At 32.6% G+C, this 21160-nt stretch overlaps 1 long non-coding RNA gene across 1 annotated transcript in view; it reads left to right on the top strand.

Annotated features, from left to right (window-relative positions):
- The window catches only part of LOC120352421, a 38478-nt gene extending 18064 nt beyond the window's left edge, over positions 1-20414 (top strand). Inside the window, exons 3-4 of the long non-coding RNA XR_005571833.1 lie at positions 14189-14315; positions 17202-20414. This is a non-coding gene — a long non-coding RNA (uncharacterized LOC120352421). The remainder of the gene's footprint in view (positions 1-14188; positions 14316-17201) is intronic.
- The last annotated feature ends 746 nt before the right edge of the window (positions 20415-21160 follow it).

The raw sequence follows: 21160 nt of genomic DNA, 5'->3' as shown, positions 1-21160 counted from the left end.
ATTTCGGACTTTCAAAATGTTATCTAAATTTGGGAGAGAATTAGTACAAAAAGTATCCTTAGTTTTTCTCTCCCAATCAGTGCTACTTTTGTAAAAATAATAAATAAATGAAATAGAATAAAAAAAATTTGTAACATAGTTTTTTACTTTTTTCTGCCAAACATCTGCCTATTTCTTGAAGATTCATAGTTGGCAAGGTATTCTTGCACCTTCTTTTTCTCCAGCACCAGGTAGCCAATCTTTTTCTTGGGATGATGAATTTTGTATTGTTTTTAATATGTTGCGGTTTCGTGCTTTCAAATAAATTGAAGATTGAATACAATCCGATTCTCCCATAAATATGCAATATACAGTAAGTTCTCGAATGATTATAATTTCCTCCTTTTTGTCAATGCCTTCTATAGACGGTAGCTGATACAGGTTTATTGATGTAATATGTAATATAACTGTTCATTCTCGTTTAAAATAATGAATTGTATTTGATTAAGCAATAAATTATATTTTTCAATAATTTCATAATAAATTTTCATGCTTAAGATGAAATATTTTGTTAATTCTACATTGTTAAAAGACAATCTGGCAACAGAGCATAACTAGAAAGAGATAGCGCTATCCGCTTTTTTTTAATGATAGACAAGGATAGCAATACCATTGCTAATCAAACACTGCCATTATAACACTGCCATCATTGTGAAGTTGAATAACATTTTATAAAGATGGATCAACATGTATTATCACAGACAATAACCGAAGCAGAAAATCAAAAATCTTCATACGAGTATGTGTGTGTATCCATTACAATAACCAACCTATCAAATCAAAAATCTCGCAACATGCTTCAACCCATTATCGGATAATATGCATGCAATCGACTAATAACCGTTATTAGTCCGATCTCCAGTAATGTAATAATTTTCACAGAGAATGAAAACCAGACAATTGGCGAATAAATACGTTTAAACTGTTCCAAAATATGCATATACTTGGACGAGATTCAATTCAAGCTGTTAGCATTTCTCATAGATCCCCCATTCAATAAGTACTGACAGTATGAAGTGATTTCACTTCATAGGAGATGGCGCCTGATTAACATTTATATCGCCGGTTGTGACCATAACATTTTTGGAATATAATGGAAGGATAGGTCGCGGTTCTTGTTGAGAATTGAGAATAGGCTGACATTAGCTGCCATTAGCGTCCGTATGCGAGAAGGTATCTGATAAGTGATGGCTGGTTGACTAGGTATCAGCCTACACTAGAACGTGAGTCATGCTACGAGGTGAATATGGTATTTCATGATATGTAGCATAAGATGCATAAAAGGAGAAGGTAATACATGAGATGCGTATATGACAAGAATTTTTATTAAATACGGTGCTACTTCATCTATTCATAAAATGTTAATTGGCAATAATGGAGTATTCATAGGTAGGATATTCTTCATATTCTTTGATATCCTTTTCGAAGAATGAGAGCATATCAATCTGCTCTTACTATGCTCATTTAGTTATAGGCACAGAGTAGAAAACTATATTAATTTATTTGATTATTTATTTATTTAATCATTCAGAATTACACAACTTACAGAAAAGTACCACAGGCTTATAAGCCCAAAACGGTTCCAATATAATATCATTCCCTTTTCTGTGTTACAGGATACGGCAAGGCAATCGTATATTGCCGTAATTGGAATTGCATTTCACCTTCATATCATTCAATTCTATAGTTTATAGCTTTTGAAATTATTTGTTTTAAATAATTAATATACACGACAGCATCATTTAATATCCATGTTCCAACACTGAATTCTAAAGTTCATAGTCTGTAAAATTATTTTCTTTTCTTAGCGTATAGGACAGTAATATTAAATCTCCGAAGCTCCTAATTCTTAAAGTTTGTATTCGTGGAAACATTACTCTCATTCACTCATTCATTCATTCATTCATACATTGATAGATACAATATCATTCTCAACTATGAATGATTGGGAAAGGAACAAAAGGCTTACAGCCCAAAACTGTCCCTTTTCCAAATTGGGATAGAAATCGTCCAAAAATAGGCTAATATTATTACTTCATAAGTTTTGTCCAATTTTGAGTCCAAAATATATATGAACTAGGAATTTATAATTTAGACAAGTTGAAACCCAAATAAAATAAAAACATTTCACCAAACCATCACTGATAACTGGAAAATACTGTTTTACTACTTTTTGAAAATTTTAAAACTTGGAAAGAAACCCAGACTTACTCTAAAATCAGAGATGTCTACTCAACAAGAATTATCTGAAAAACAGTAAAATTGTTATCCACAACGATAGATCCAATCCTTATTTCTCAGTAGTTGAGTAAGCTGCCAGTGAGATATCAGGAACTTTCTATTGACTTGACTTGACCTGACTTCATTTGATCTGGAGATCATTGATTCAAGTCACGTTCGGTTGGCAGTATGATAACGTTAGTAATCCGTTCGATAGTTACATACTTTCAGCTGGCAAACCAAACAAACTTTAACAAGCTTAATACGCGCGACTAGCCTCACAAAAGTTGAGAATTGCCGGAAGGCTTTGGGCTCCAAATCCATACCAATATATAGAGATTCATATACTTTTAGAAATGTTTACCAACATTCATGTGCTTTTATGAGTGTACATATTTCTTCACTCTAGTCACGTTGTAAACCATTTCATCGTTCATGTTTCGATTCATTTCACTCGAGAGGAAGGAAATATACCAGTCAGATAAATATGGATTGTTATATTGGAATTAATTGAATCGTTATTATTGTGAAGTGGATGTCTTATACAATACAGTTGAGAATGTTCAATTACACATAAAAAATGACAAGCTTGAAAAACTTGAATGATACAAAATCGAAGAATAGTGCAATAATTTGGTAGTTCAAAATTCAGCCAATGCTGTAGGTCCACTTATTTCAAGATCAATAGAGAACAATAAAAAAAATGTATTGATATCAATAGGTATTTGGGCCAATACACATCAATAGGTATCCATGGATATGTATTGATGTGTATTGGCCCATATTGATATCAATACACATCGATACATATCCATGGATATCAATATATAACCAGCTGTATTGGCCCAAATACCTATTGATATCAATACACATCAATACATATCCATGGATATCAATACATAACCAGATGTATTGATATCAATACACATCAATACATTTCCATGGATATGTATTGGCTCAAATACCTAATGATATCAATACACATCAATAGGAAGCCATGGGTATCAATACATAACCAGCTGTATTGATATCAATACATCTATAAGCAGCCTGTCTCCTTTATAGAAAAAATCCTCTTTTAAATCTAGGAGAGCAGATTAGGATGAAGATAACATTTGCAAGGATTATAATATTTTAACCCAGCTGCAACTGGCATCAGACAAGAGAGTATACCTGTTTAATTATCTATAATTAATATAAGTGAATTGGATTCAGTGAATAGATGTCTATTGATATATTGATGAAAAATTAAGGGATGTAAATAGTTAAGACATAAATAATGTGAGAAGTTTGTTTATTAAAATAACTCATATGCATGTCATTTATCTATTAATAAAGGTCCTTATTGTGGTGCTCCAGAATACTTTAATCTCTTCCTGTTTAAAGTAGCAATTTTTTGAGCTACATACTGGTTTATGTTACTGCACCTCAATTCAATCTCAATTTTTGTAGCATTCAGATTCTCCTCCAGGATCCGGTGTTTGAACATTTCTAGAACAAATAACAGTTCTAAGTATACAATCTTTACAAATTAGAAAAAAAAGATTTTATTTCCTGAATTAATCTGCTAGCAAATTTATTTAATAACCTAAAAATGTATTTAAATATGCATGACTCTCCCTCTCCTGAAAGGAAAGTCCAAGATAACACAAGAGCGTTTTTGTCACGTGAAAATTATGTTCTCACAGTTTTACATTATAACGTCATATTCTGGTGGAAAAGTCGAAAAAATCACATTTTTTCACGTGAAAAAAAGTGTAAATGTTCCAACTTTTCACGTGAAAAGTACGTGAAACTGAAACTTGAAAATAACGTTTTTTTTTGTTTCTACATTTTCACGTTATACTGAACTCTCAGAAAAGAACATGAATAAAACGGATTTTTCTACATTTCTTGTCCCACATTTGGTCATTTCTTTCGCATGAAAATTTCCGAAAATTCACATGAAAATAACGTTTTTAAAATACATTTTTAAATATTTTATTGTGAAAAGATGGAGAAGGATTACTTCAATTATTCTGAATAAATAACCTTTTCAATTCTTTATTTTTACATTAAAAAACTATAAATTTTATAAAACTTTTGAATTACCACAATATAATGTGAAGTAAATTCTCTACCCTAACTTTACAATAATATTACACAAAACTGAATAAAAATTAAATTCAACTATAAAGTCCTATTCAGACAAATGGATTTTTCCTAGTAAGTAGTCAACGTTAGTAGACAGACTAATTCTGTCTACTAACTTTGGTAAGTAGTGATATATGCAATCTAACAGCTGGACACTATAATTTATTACAAAAAGAAAGCTAATTTTCATTTGTAATCATTCAACAGCTGACAAATTTCAAAAATGTTTCATGTAAGCTTCTTTTTTCAGCTGTTGGACTTTGTATCAGCCATTTGCTTGTATTAGCTTTCCATCACCAAACTGTAACTTCAATCAGCCACCGTTTTGGATTCAAGTTTCATAGTACATTTTAATTGATGTTATGTTTCTTGTTCTAAAAAGCCCTTTAAAATAATGTACCACACAATAGGCGTTTACATTAAAATTTTCCAGTTAAAACTATTGAGTCACCATATTATACATTCTGAACCTAGTCAACCCATTATGAAGGGGTTGAAATTCAGTTTTACCGTACATCAAGAGTTAGAGTATTTGACCAGTAACATATCCTGAAAGCTAGAGTATTAAATCAACAACAGTCTCTAATTTATTGAAAGGTTCCCTTACATATGACTCACCTGGTATGATTACTAACTTATAATGATTAGCACAAGCCTAGAGCTCATGTGGACATCACCCATAGAAAAAAATTGTTTGACTTTATATTCTGTTTTAAATTAATAAAAATTGAGACTTACTTAGATTTCTCTTTGCTGGTAAACCGAGTTTTTGGAGACTTCAGCCAGTATTTGATTACCGTACTGCTTCTATGTCTTTTTCTTTTGTGTTGATGTTATGGTTATGTTGTGTTATAATTATAAGGTTATGTTATGCGTGGCCTATAATAGTCTTTCGAAAAGATTTTCATTTAATATATGAGTATTTAGACCTATAATAAATTTATTCTTTCATTTTACGGTACATCAATAAAAACAAAATCACTCGACTTACCTATTATTTCCTGGATAAAATCACAAAAATTACAGACTATGAAACTCATTCGAAAAACCGTTGGTGCTTTGCAAAATTTATTGTGCTTGTGCTTGTGCATTGTGTCATCATGATCTGCATTCTATCGATAGACCCAAAATGTCGATATAATATTATCAATACATCAATAAATAATAATTATCAACTATTAATAATTACATATTCTCAAATATGTAATCTACATCTTTGTTTGGAAATGTTTTATTCAAATTACATAGTTTAAATAAGTAAAAGTAGAATACAATCCTGATTTCTACATTTTTGAATGCAATAAAATCAGTTTTCCCCGGGAAAAAAGTTAGAATTAGTTTGATATATCGATTGTTAAGACTTTGATATTTCCATTTCACAGTATCAATATTATTGATAATATATCGATATTTTCATTTGATACCATAGTAATGGTGGCAATTTCAAAATTATTGACAATGTTACTGTTATTAAAATATTTTATATTAATTTCAGGTGGAGATTATTGATTTTTTATGGGGGGACATTTGTGCTTGACACTGAAATAATGTTGGAAACGATAAAATAGTAGGTTGTTATTATTTGAATTGAAACCCCAAAAATCATTTCAAAGTCTGTGTGAGTAATTCCGGATACTGCATGATTTTCCTCATAAACTGTGATCTAATTTGAAAAAGTGTTATAACTCTTCCAATTTTAAATGGGATCATTTTAAATTCTAGGACAAGGTTGATAATATGAACAGAAACATCCATGAATTTTTTCAGAATTTTTCATGAAGAACCAAAAATTTTTTTTAATTTTAAAATCAGTAGCACGTTAACGGCACGTCTGACAGGATTTTCACATAGGACAAAAAGTGCTGGAAATTAACTTCTACACCCGAATCAGTCATCAAAAATACATTGTTCCGGGAAAATTGAAAATTTGCCAAAAATATTCAGTTTTAAACTGCATTTAAAATTACCGCAATCCATGGACTCCTATTGATATCACTAAACTTGTAGTGATATCAATATAAGTTCATTGACTGTATTTACCGTGATTTCTATTGGTATCCATGGATTTCTATTGATATCCATGAACTTCTATTGATATCACTAAACTTGTAGTGATATTAATATAAGTTCATTGACTGTATTTACCGTGATTTCTATTGGTATCCATGGATTTCTATTGATATCCATGAGCACGTATTGATATCCATGAGCATATATTGATATCAATAGAGTTTTTCTATCGATTTCTATGGATCTCTTCCACTAGGGTTATTTTTACAAATAGAAATAATCATTAAAATTCAAAAGTTTTTGGCTTGACTGGAAAAAGAAGCCTTGAGCTCCAGTCGCGAGTTCTAAAAATAAGAAATACATTTTACTTCAACCATTTTATGATAGAGCATTTCAAACCATTTTGTGTAACCAGTCTAAACGCCAATCTTCTTTGCTATTGGCTGATACTGATAAGCCGTAGAGAAGCTATTTTGTGAGAAGTACCTATTTCAGCCAATGGCGAGCCAATAACATTGGTATTGTCGTTTGTAGACTGAATTACACTGTACAATGATCAATATTTAGAGAGAAGTATCCAATTAGAGAGATATTACCTTGTTGAAGTAAAATAGGTGAAATACAATTGCATTGGTCTAAATATATTTTTCGAAGTTAAAAGGCATCAACTTCATTTGTAACAATTATCTTTATTTCTTGCTCTTTTTTGTTCATCTGCTTCCTCCTTCTCTCGCTCTCTCCCTCTCCCTCCCTCTCCATAACTCACACTCTATCTCTTTCTCTCTTTCTCCTCTGCTTCTTCTTCTCCTTTTCCAACTCCTTCTCCATCACAATCCTCCCATACTGTTTTTCACTCTTTCTCTATCTCTCCTCTTCCTGCTATTACTCTTTGCATTTCCATCAAACTATCTCCCCTCATTCAACTTCTTTAATTATATGGATATCAAATATCTGATAATTATCTAGATTACTAATCAATCTTGAATTTGTCACTAGGAAACGACAAAAATATCCATTTATTATAGTGACAATCGACCAATATCACTATCTTTACCATCACAACAAAAAATCTTTATTTTTTCACTCATTCATCTAATCATAACAACAATTAATCACGTCTATCTCCAGGATATTTAAAATAACATTATGATAAGACACCTTCATCTTAAACTAATATCTGTATCCCAGTCAACATAGAATCCTATTTGATAAATTAATAGTTCTGTCTCTGAAAAGTTTCGTTTTTCATCCTCAACGTATTGAATGATTAATTAGTAGTTCTGCTGAGTCATCATATCGATAGATGCAAGACCCTCCGTGACCTAAGTACCTTGTCAAAGTCAATTAATTGATGTAGGCACATGCATTACATTAAAAGTATGTACATGTTATCCATGTGAGAAACATGTTGACAAGAGGTGAAACTATTTTTCATATTATTTGAGGGCTGTGTAAATAGTTAAGGCTTAATATGATGTGAAGTTTAGTACTATTTTCATACAATATACACATGATATAGTGTCGCATAACATGATTTATGTGTAGAATATATTCTATCTTTTTCAAGTAGAATAGTTTATCGTTTTCTAATCCTGTGCTTGGAATAATATGAGGTTTAATGAAACTCTGCACCTATTTGTATGCCATATTAGGTAGAATCTCCACTCAACAGGAAATAGTATATTTTAATTGCTCAATATGAAACATTCAATCCTACTGGTTAATTTTGTTAATCAATGTTTCAGTTGAGCCTAAGAAAGAATCAACTTTGAAATTATTCATTCTTATTGAAAAACGTTGATAAGTATTTATCTCAACTACAGGAAATGTCAACCAAAATTGTGGGTCTTCCGTTCTTTTTGGTGAGAACTATCATTATCATACTCCCCTAATAATTATAAGTTAGTCAAAACAATATGTTAAAAATTGAAAATAGCTGCGATAATATTGTAGATAACTTCACCACTTCCTTTGTTAGGTTAGAGAACTATTCAATTTTCCCAAAAATGTAAGTTGAGCTAATGATTTGTGGGTTAGAGCAATAGTTTATTCCACCATAACGTTCAATTTGGGGCAGCTGAGATAGTATTTGTTGAGTTTTTTCATTTTCAAATTTGTGAAAATTTCCAGAAATGACTGGAAATGAACAGAAATAGTTTCTCATCAGAGCAACTGGGTGATTGATAGTTTTCGTTTGACTTTCGCATCTTCTGTACATAATTTTTAATAGTAAATAATGATTACATTAAAATTATAATAGAGTATGAATGATGGAATTGCATGGTAAATAATCACAACAATAGTCCTATCTTTGCGATTTAAGTCATGTCACAAAAACAAAATGTTCAATTTATCGAATAGAATATAATTCTTCACTTTATTTTATAGTGTGGAATATTGTCTTAGAACACTCTTAAACAATAACACCATAGAAAACCTAAATGATTGTTTTATTCTATGATAATAATCTATTTGAAACATAGTACTTTATCAGAAATTTCAGTGACATTCCTTTTTTGCGTTTTTTTCGGTGTAAAAGCTCTCCAATTCGTAACCAATCTCTGGTAATACTGATAACTGTATTGATAAGTATAACAAGAACTTCGGGCCTTACGCGCTGGGGGGCTCAGGCTATAAAAAAATTCAAATTACACAGCCTATGCATGACAAACGAATTTATAATTTATTATCTGAGACACTAGAGAGCACTAAAACAGGATGCTCAGAATTTATTATTTTTCATAGTTGATCATAATATTACATCAAGCTATTTTTTATTGTTCCCCAAACAATTTCCTGATTGTAGTTTTCTGATGTTTGGAATATGATTCAATTTTATTGATTTGGATGTGGATTTTCTATAGTTTATCGTTCATCTAGATAATATTTCAAGAAATGCTCAGATTTGTAGTTGTCTTATATTGGAGATTGGGATTCTAGTTAGCTTTGTTTAGAATGATTCTTCTTTCACAATCGGTCATGTAATAAACCTCATTTCCATTGTATCTTTACCTATTTTTTATTGTCTTGGATATTTATAATCTCATATCTTTTTGTATAATTGGATATTCTCCTCGGTCCACTGCCATGCTTCGTCGATCCCGGCTGCCTAAATACAGTTGGGTCACTTCAGAATCCCTGACAGCTGCAACCAGAAAACTCTTGACACCAGACCTGAGCCAGCCAGGTTACACGATATACCACCGATTTTGTACTCATCTAATGTTCAAATTACAATTTGATTGTGTAGTTTGGTATGAAAATTTCCTGTGATTGATTATAAAAAGCCAATTTTCATCGCGAATATACCAATAAATTATTCTCTGGATTTTTGCTTTATTTCAATCTTGTTCAAGGTTTTCATATGAATTTTGAAATTAAGTGAAAACATGAGTCGAAAACATATAAATTCCTTGAATGAGTTTCATTCCCCAACATTCTTTTTCATTTGATTCCAGTCAAGATTTGAATTTATTCATTTCACAAGATCTGAATGAAGTAACAAAGAATAGTAAGATATAACATTGTTCCTGATAAAAAACAATGTTCGTTGAAAAATGACCTAGGAGGAAACTCTGGGAGTGAATTCATTGATTTAATGACTCACATCTCTGGTATTCAAAAGCTTCAAATAATCGATTTGATTCCTATTATTTAGAAGGAGGTTCATTCCACAGCCTAGTAACGAAATGCCCACAAATTTAAAAAATCTACATCCACGTTTTGTCTATTAATATCCTTGATTAGTCTAGAGTTGAAAAACTTTTCGAAATTTGGAACGGCGTCAAAGCAGAACCGAAGAAATTATTTTATCCTTCTCCTCTTTTCCTTCTTCTCTTCTCCCTCATTCTCCTACTCCTCCATTCTCACCTCTTCCTCTTCCTTATTCAACTTCTTCTCTTCTTCATTCAACCTGAAAATAAATTAGCATGCTGCTACGCCCAATAAATATAGTTTTATTGAGTTGGCAGCAGTACATAGAACAGTGCGAGGACAGACTGGCTTTCCATTCAGAATGACACATGTGAGGGCCTCACCAGTAATGCTCACTTTGAACTGTCAGCAATGTTCAAATGGGACCATTGATCTTATTCACGAAAAATACTGACAGTGTGAAGTGAATCTAACTAGATCACCCTGGCGGCAAGTTGGGCAACTAAATAATGTTTAAGCGGATGTGTGAAGTAGCAATTTGAAGAATGGAGTGTCTCTACTAATAGACCACAGTACTCGCTGACTTGTTAGAAGTTTATATTTCAGAGCGTTTTAGGCTCAACTCACACTAACGCGACTCAGGTCGAGAAGAGACTCGACTCTAGTCGAGAGCATTTGTTTCCAAATAAATGGTGACACTCAGTCCAGTCGATTCTAGTCACCCATTTGAAAACACATGCTCTCGACTAGAGTCGAGTCTCTTCTCGACCTGGGTCGCGTAAGTGTGAGTTGAGCAATGTTATGGCACTCAATTCTGAGATTCCCTATTCTATCTTTAATTAATCATATAATTTCTTATTCTTTACTTCTTCCTTTATTTTCTTTTTCTTGTTCATTCATCATTGTTAATATTATTATCTATATTCACTCCATTTTTACATAATTCATAATTTCCTTATCATGCAATAAATTGTGTTACTGCTATTTCTAGTAGGCATTTATCAGTAGAGGAAATTTGTATTTGATATATCAATAGTAGATTATTTATATTGATCATATCTATATTACAAAATCATCAGATTTGTAGCATTCATTAAATACATTCACATGATATTGTAGGTCTATTCTATCATCAATGATAGCGTACTCAAGAGAAAGCTACAGGTGACTATTCCAGTAGCAAAAATCGATATAATAAAAATAGGGAAGAAATTTAATACAGCAAAATCTCAATCTCCAATGTCAGTCGTTTGAGGTTATATTTGCACTTCAATTTCCACTTACTCTTGCACAAGAATGCGGAAATGTTTAGAACACTGAATTTAAAATACTCCATACTTAAAATGAACAATTCTCCATACGTGAAACACTGAGACGAATATTGAATGGAGATGAACACACCAACTATTCTCCTTGAGGATTATTACTATTATACTAGTAGACTCTAAACTTTACTATCCCCTCATTTCGTTCAGGTCCTCCTTCTTCTTCCTGTCCGTTCTTTCCATCTTTTTCCCCAAGGATCCTTGAAAATAAGACATGAACTATGAAATATGCGAGTTTATAGTGCCGTAACTCCGGAGCTGCGAAAAACAATGCAACGTTAATTTTACAACCGCTGCGGTAAGAATGAAAAGTTTATTAAGGCAAATGAAAATGCTCTTCATCATGAATTATGTTGGAAAATGACGTCTTATTCTTGTGGAATTCCATGGTAGCAAGTATTTTGATTCGACACAACATGGCAGGTGGGATATGGATAGGATGGAATTCAGATGTTGGATTTGTCAGGGAAGAAGGTACGAGGTGAGGTGGTAGAGGAAAATGAATTCAGTTCATCTTAGACGATACTCTATATTATCATTTCTTGCTTCAAATCTTCACTTTATTGTCGGTGGCCATATTTATTTTCTCCCACTTGCCTATGGGGGCTACCGTTACTATAATTAATTGTGGAATTTATTATAATACGAGCAGTTGTAGCACTCCGCAAGAATCTGAGAACATATAAATATATTGGATCATAGTTAGTTTTATGATGAAATTCACAAGTATTATCCAATAAAATTCACTTAAAAACAATAAAAAAATATTTCAAAAATACACATTCATCATTTTGTTAAAATTACGTGAAAATCTTCATTGACGTTGAATATTTTCAGAGAAAAGAAGGAAAATACTATGATGGGACTAAAATCTGCAATATTTCATAAGTACGGAGCTACTATTTGCTCCACAAATTTTTTCATTCGTGAGTATGTGGCTTTTGTCGTTACTTAAACTTTAAATCACAAATTAAATACATTGTTTGTTCCTATAAAATTATAAAATTAAAAATTAACAAATGACATTAGACATTAGACATTTTTTCGTGCTTAATAATCTCGCTTTTGATAATATTAAATAGGTAAGTACTGATGGAAACAAAAGAGTAATATGGAATTGTTCTTATTGATTAACAAATTAAGTAGCATCATTGAAAAACTTGATTAGAGAAGAGGAAAAATTCTTTTATATGGTGAGAGTTACATTCATCTCAATATTTTTGCACTGCACTATTATTCAGGCTGATACAGTACAATGAAGCAATTTACTTATAAAAACTTGTTCCAGTTCTCAATATTCTCTCATGTTTTGATCCCAATAATAATCTCACTCCTATTATTTTGTATTAAATTAAGCTCAACTCCTATAGTGAAACAAAGTGTATCATAGGATTACCATATGATGCATATCAAGTCCCCTCATTAAGTCTCTAAGCACACCCAGTCGCCAGCCGGCAAGTCCTAATCCACCCGTAAGTACACAATATTATAATTTTATTCAAGAAATACGATCCTCATCCGCCTTCAAAAAAAACATACCTAAAAATTCACGGTAGCTTAATTCAGGAGTTGTTAATAAAGAGGTTTTCTCTGAAGATTATTGGAGGCAAGGTGTTCAGAAATAATCCTACGTTATTTTTATATTCAATGTAAACCTGTAATCCTTCCAATGTATGTATTGATACTTCAATCTTTTATTCTATAAATTGAATGTAAATCGATGATCACGCCAATTTTACGGTCAAACCAGATTCGAATTGTTATGGCCACTTCACTTTGATCAAAATTGAAGGGTAGATGACAGTCATATAATCGTCTTAATGAGTTTGAGAATATGAGTTATTCAAGAAAGTAATATAAACCGCATATTTGTAGTTTGTAAAATATAGAAGTTATATCTATTTTCTCTATTAATCCATGTAAGAAATAGAACAACTTTGAATTTTCATAAATACTAATTGAATGGATAAATGAGAAAATAGTTTTGGTTGTCGCACCATCATCAATCTCGTAAACTGTGATATATTCAACAAACGAGCTGCACCCTCAAATTTGTTCAATGAATGAGTAGAGTGACAACTACGAGTCATTCTATTCACTTATGCAATAATTAGTGACAATCTAATCTTAACTAATAAAGAAAAAATATGAAATATTTCTTTGTCCTTTATATTACTTGTCCTTGACATCTGAATAAACAATATATCATGTTACGAGTAACAACATCACATTTTCTCCCATCTTAACGCAGACAGGAGTCAGAATCACCCGCATCGCATCGAATTTATCGCATTTCAATAACTCCATCCTCCCAAATACACGTAACTCCTGTTACATCATCTCGAATCAGATGAACTCTCATCTTTTCGGGTGACATAACTTTTCCTGTAAGCGTTACGTCAGTTCTTCTAAAAAAAACGATAACATTCTCTGCAATTCACATGAGTAAGTTTTAATCTCTTCTGCTTATTTTATGCTACAAAAACCGTGGCAAATGAACATTTCAAATGTAATTTCTCGAAGATACGTATTTTGATTTTTCAGAAATAGCTTAGCTTTGAGAGAGCCACTGGAGTTTCTGGACGTATTTAGGGAAAATATTTGAAATTGAATACAAAATATCCTCTCTTTACTCCAATCCATGAAAAACTGGAAAAGTATACTCAAGTTCTAAGCACCTGTACTTAGATTGAAAAAATCTAAATACTTCGACAATAACTACAGAACAATTGTTATCTTACCACGAAGTGTTTTGGATAAAACCGCTCAAATAATATTGAATTTTCATCAATCCTTTATTTTCGCAGCTGGACCAACTCACAAGAATGGAATTGCGGAACAGTTCTCCCAAAGTCAACTTAGAAACTGAAAAATCAACTCAGCCTAAAGGTGACCTGTCACACTTGTTATGAAACCATCGGAAATTCTTTGATGGTGAGAGAGAAGTTTCGTTTTCAGTTCTCCTCACTTTTCCTCATTCTACTTCTCTTATAAATACATTGAAATTCAGAACTTCCACCTGATTTTGACTGGGTTTCGATTCGTTTCGTTTTCCGCTACACAACTCCCTTCTTCATTTATCTCCTCATAAGATAGTTTTCGTTCCAGTTTGCTTGATCCTGCACCTGGCTAAGTTGAATAAGAGAACAAGATTCGGAAAACGTAACTTTATAGTTTTTGTTCCAATATTCGATTCTCGACATTCTTGCTTCCAGAATCTCACTCAGTTTCCGTTTCTGTTTCTACTTCGCGATACTTCTTGACCAACAAAACGAAGGAGCACAACTAGCACGTAAATCGACGTCAGTTTTCAGTTTTTTGTCCGTATTCCGTTCTGAAACGTGTGTCCCCCCTTGATGTTTCAGTTTACGTTCCGGTTTACAGTTTTTGATCCTCACGATCTTGCACCTGGCAAAAAGGGAGATAAAAGCCTGACTAAGGATTACGAAAACATTGTGACAAAGCAGCCAAAACATTCAGAATAAATGGATCGCTGATTTTTGCTTTGAATTCGAGTATCAGACCTTCTTTGGTGGTTCAAGCATGCGGTTCTGTTGACATTGCCACCCTTGCTATCATTTCATTCGTCTTTTGTCATTGGAAATTGTCCATTATTGGTTACAACGAACAAGGAAGGGAGAGAGATACTCGACCATGTGCAAAAGGAGAGAGATAAAAAGGGACTCGGGAATGTGAAAGGAGAGAGAGTGAGAAAAGTACATGAGTGAACACGTGATTGGATTAGAGTGAAAGTGAATTGAATGATTATAGTGAATGAATTTGGAAAATAATTGAATGATTGGAATAATTGAATTGAACTAGCAAATAAGAAAGAGGTATAAGAGGAGGGAATAGATGGAAGTACAATAATCAAAATGAGAAAAAGAAAAGAAAAGAGACGTAAAATAGGGATAAGAAGAATGAAAAAAGGATATGATAGAGTGAAGAAGCAGAGTTGACGAACATGGAAATAACAAGATAAAGAGGGCGAAGACTGAGAAGTGAAGGGCTAGAAAGATACCTAAGGAATGAGAGGAGAGGTTTAAATTAGGAAGGATTGAACATGAGGGTTCGAAAATGACAAACGGACAAACGGAAAAAGATAGAGAAAATGGACAAATGGGAGTTGGAAATAAAAACAAAAATAGAAGGAATCCATGATATTTCAACAATTGGGATAAAAACTTACTTATGAAATATGTAGAAGATGGAGAGGGGGATGGAAAAAAATTAAAAATTTATTTTTCAGAATGAAGAGAAGGAAAATCATTGAAATATGATATTATGGGAGCACAGGAGAAAGATTAAAGGATAACGTGGAGGAGAAGTAACGAAAAGAAAAAAGAAAGTTGCAATGAGAAAGAGGAGCACAAGAAAATGAGAAGAGAATGCGAAGTGTAGACAAAGAAGAGGAATAAAACAGAAAGAAACCAAGGAGAAGACGGACTTCGTAGATGAATAAGAACGAGGACAGGCTGGAAGCACAAGAAGGTGAAGGACAGGAAGGTGATATGAAAAGAGAGGAGAATAGATGAATGACTATAGGGAGGTCCACGTTATAATGACAGTATTTGATCAACTTTGGTTTTGCTATCCTTGTCAATCATTCGATAAAGCCAGTTGTTGTACTATCCTTTTCTAGGTCCACAACGATGCCAATTATGTTTTGGACAGTGTAGAAATATAATTAATTAATGCAGAGAATCGGCATCGCTATTCTTCTATCTTGATCCACTGTCATTATAACGTGGACCTCACTATAGAAGAAGAGCACAGGAAAGAGATAGAATAAAATAAGAAGAAATCCTGAAAGAATAAGAATAGCGGTAAGATTAGAGCAGCCCTTCTCAATGGTAGGTACCTATAGGGCGGGGGTCTCAAAAGCACAAGAAAAACAACATTCAGATCAGCAGGGATTCGAGTATAACCTGAACACATGATGAGCATTCCTGTGAAGCAGCCGCCAGACCCTTTGGTCTGCGCACAGGGATGTGTTTGTGCTACAAATCTAAAGTTGATTCTTCTACCTTTACTTTTGGTGATAGCTAGCATGCCGCTCAACATGATATGGCTGTGCCGGAAAAAATACTTGAATTTGTCTTCCTTCATTTTGTGACAGTTAGGTCCTGCTAGAGTTTGCCAGAGTTTGCTAGAGTAAAACATTGATACTCATAGAGATATAATTGATACTCATAATCACAATTATAAAATCTCTCTCATAGAGATAGAATTGATACTCATAATTATAATTGGAAAGTTATTGTGCTATTTGTTGTGAATGGGGATGATAGATGGTTATACACATTCATGTTTGTAAAACTCATAGAACATTTTTGTTTTGTGTTTATTCGTTTCTGAAGTTGAGCATTGTGTACCGTAATGGAATTTATTTTTCATTAACACAACATTTGTCTTGAAACCTCATTTATATAATAATTAAAAATATTTTACTCCCAGTATTTCATTTAATATAGAATCCTAATATAAAATTGAAAAAAATTTATTTAATATGATAATTTTCAAAATTAACAACAAGCGAGGCCGAGGAAGAAGAAGAGCATCATGGCTGGCAAACCTGAGGTAGTGGTGTAACAAATCGTCCGCAGAGCTGTTTCGCATTGCAACCAACAAAGTCAACATTGCACTGATGGTCGCCAACATCCGAACCGGAAGATTTCATTTAATATAAAATCAAATCATATCAATTTCGCTTATCAAATTATTATAAATAAAATTCAACAAGTTTCTCCATGCAGTGCTGATTAATTCTTTGGAAACTGATATTTCATTCATGATTTGTAAAGAATTGTACTGTTTCAGATGCTGTACACTTAAGAGAAGAAAGGGGAACACCTTTTGCCCCAAGGCCAGAATATTATAGCATTCAAAGGTGAATTTCCAGCCGAAAGCAAAACTATTGAGAAGAGGATGGGTGTAATGCGGGGGACAATAAGGGAAGAAGGAGAGGATTAGTGGTAGACAAACTCCGCAAAAGGGGTTGAAGAATTAAAACCACAAAGGCAAGAAATAACCCACCACATGATGTCAACCACCTAAAAAATACTGCAGACTACACCGGTTGTTTCAAATGCTTCAACATATTTTCCAGTTCCTCCTTTCTTTCGTATTCATATCATTCTTCTTGAATAATTTTCCATGGAATTTCATGCACTTACTGCTTATTCCTTCTTCTTCTTGTTCTGTTTATCAAAATAAGATTTTCGCCTTTTTCTTGTTTTGTCGTGTTTCACTTCTCAGCCCTCCTACTTGTCAATCCCTCCTCAATCTCATTCGATTTCACCCTATTCTTCCACTTTGTACACTCTTCTTCACCTAAATTTTACCAATTTTGTGAATATCTTATTCATTTATCATTTTTTAGGATAGAGCGAACAATAAAACGGCCACAAAAGAAAAAATAGGCTAGCCTATATCTCAAAACTTCCTCTATTTCTTAATATCTTTCTTCAAATCTTAAACATCAACCTTAAAAATTTTCAAATCATTATTCCTGGACCGAAATTCAAGTGACGATGCAGCGTGTGATTACAAACCTTAACTTTTGGACAACATCATTTTATCGAAATTTTTGGAGAGAAATAGTACACCCAGCCTAATAGTAAAACTCAGCCTAGTTTTTTTCTCCAATGTAAATTGTATTATGATTATAGTGTTTTATACAATAAATGAATAAATTGAAAAAATAAAAATCTTCCAAATCCAAATACGTTATGTAAATTTCAATTTCCACACAAAATAATATGAAGTGGCCCATCATATTAAAACCGAAATCAAATCAAATCTTTTTTTTTGTACATCCTTTAAATTTTTCTTCCGCTTTTCATCTTCCTTTTACCTGTTCCTCATCTTTCTCCATTACTTTTTCTTTCTTTTCTCCTCTTGTTCTGTTTGTATGCTAGCATCTCCGTTTGACTTGCTATTGCCATCAGGCTGCACAATTCACATGCTCACATCCTGAGTGACGCACTCTGTGTTGTTCGCCTCCAACCCCCGGGGGCGTTGTGTACACAGCTGACATTGTCAGACGTCCTTCCAGCTGAGATCAGACCAAAAGGTGGTTTTTTGGGTCTTAAGTCGGGACACACTCTTGTTTTTTGAACATTGTCTGTCTGGTTAAGCCGGGGTTTACTTTGGGGTTACAGGTATCAAAGGTGTTTGGCTTGGGGCAAATTGTAGGGCCCAAAATGACAATTCAAGTGAAACAGAAGTGAAGAAATAAAAAGTGTGGTTGGTGATACAAAATTAGCAGTTCAATTTATCCTACTAGTATACAATTGATTATACCTCTGTACCTAGATAACTATTCGTATCAAATTCATATATGCTAAGATTTTCATTCTAAGTTGTTTCGTGCAGAAATACATTCAACGGAGATTTAAGTCTATTAAAAGGAACAAAACATTATCAAGTATTCCTGAATAGTGTGTATACAGAGTCAATGTGACTGATGCCAGAGCAGTCGTGGGCTCGATACCCGTCAATCGCATCTAGCAAGATTTTCTAATGATTTCTCAAACACATCTCATCACTCAATATGTGAGAAGCTTTCTAGTTATGTTGGTAAAACCCAAAACAAAATCATTCTGAAAAATTAACAGTATTCACCATTCCATGAGAAATGAATTTCGTAAATGAAATTACAAATAATTGAGCAGACAAATTGCAATGAAGTTATGAATAAATACATCAATATAGTAGAGCCAATCCTAGTAAAACACACAAGATGGGATAAAAAACTTTAAAATACAAAATTTTGCGAAATGTCAAATTATATATTAATTTTTCTGAAATAGCCTAATATTATTACGATCTAATTAGCCGCTACGATTATAACTTCCACTTGAAACAAGGAAGTCATGGAGAAATTTTATAAGTGATTTAATCCATGATATTATTCTATGAAAAATGATAGTTGCAGGTGAATTATAGTAGGCCTACGGTACTTTTTATAGTGACAAGACACAAGATAGTTGAAATTTGAAATACATGAGACCTCTACAATGTTATAATGTCATGATTATATTCATTATCTATGATTTAGTAGTTGAATTATCCATGATTATATTCGGTAGTTGACGTCTATCTATAATTATTGAAGATTAAAACACCACACCGCAAAATTATTACAAGTCTCGTTCTATCAAACAAAAATTATATTCCAAGTAGGTTACTATACAGGTATTATAACTATGAGCCATCAGTTATAATAACTATCATCTATCAACACATATATATTTTGATGAGTAGTACAATATTATCAAACTATCAACCATTTATTATATTATCAATTCAAGTACTATAACTTAATATTATTCAACGTTTATGAAATTGAAAACTATTAATTTCTCGTAAATATTGTTAATATGCAATTCTAGTTGAAATGTTGGAACTGAAAGAAACCAATTGCCGCATATTCTTTGCTAATAACAGTCTCACACACTACCTACCATTTTCTGCATCAAACATCCCCGTCAAGATGACACCACGAGATAACTGAACTAATAGTTGCTAAGCTGACAACAAAATATTCAATTTGACTCGGCTTCCAAAAAGACTAGTAAATAGTTATTTCCATCTAGAGCACAAGATAATGCCCGATAATAACTCGGCATAATTATTATTTTGTCAGAATAAATTAAACTCTTGTAGAATCAATTAACAGCCAACCGGTCGAAAGTTGATTTTAGTTATTTTTTTCAAGTTGGTTTTTTAAAGTTAGTTGTGCCTCCGTCAATTTAGTAGCTTCATCTGTATAACGGGTTCGTCCACTTAGCACTATATCATTAGACGGCGCTTTTTTGTTTGATTTTTTAATATTTTTTTTCTTCTTCCGACCGATCGTTGTGACTTTGATTATTCATAAATATTTAGTCAGCGTTCAATTCCATTAGCTAGCTGCTCTCCTGAAGGAGTCTATAGAATATTCTCGAAGGACTGGGGATGCTAATATCATGATAAAACACTAATTCCATCAACAGGGGGAGGAAGAAGAGGAAAAAAACGAAAAAAAGAGAAATATGGAGAAAGATTTCATGTTTATTTCGGAAAAAGTTAGGAAATATTCATTACCATTCATCATTTTTGAGGTAATCAGATTTTCATTTCACAACGCCAAATAATCTGATAATACATTTTAATGACAATGGTCAATTAAGCATTGAATATTTACTCACATCAATATATACTAAAAAATGAATTTCACATACATGATTCAATAATAAATAATTTTATCAAAAATCATACACATTAAGTTAAATGAATCCTTCATTAACCAGTGGAGTCTATCAAAATATATAACAATTAATGAATGTAAGTATTTCATTGTAGAGGGCCAAAATGAACAAGAGTCATGTGTACATTAATTCCGACTATTACTTCTTGGTGAGTATACTTTCTAACCAGTACTTGAAACTATTACTTGAAATTTAGCTCCAAATTGTTCTCTTTCTCCAGCTTAATAGGATCTCCTAGCTGCTTATCCGTATTTGGAAGTTAAGAAACAAAAAATAACAATTTCGAGAACAAACAAAAGAAGAGAGGAGACTACCAAATTGGATCATAGAAGACGTGATATTTATGTTATGCGCTGACAAAGACTATTGTTACACTATTCACAGTAAATGGTATTTATGTACATCCCAACTATCTTATTACAGTAAATAACACAACAATCTGAATGGCTGTCAGTTTGGGAAGTGGAAAATAAGCATATTTGGCTGTTATTTCCTCTTTGGAGACAGTGGAATAGCTGGAAGAGA

The sequence above is a fragment of the Nilaparvata lugens genome, chromosome 7 (assembly GCF_014356525.2).
Source record: "Nilaparvata lugens isolate BPH chromosome 7, ASM1435652v1, whole genome shotgun sequence".
In the NCBI taxonomy this organism is placed as follows: Eukaryota; Metazoa; Arthropoda; class Insecta; order Hemiptera; family Delphacidae; genus Nilaparvata; species Nilaparvata lugens.
Note: the sequence above shows the minus strand (reverse complement) of the source record. Positions and strands in the feature narration are given on the sequence as shown.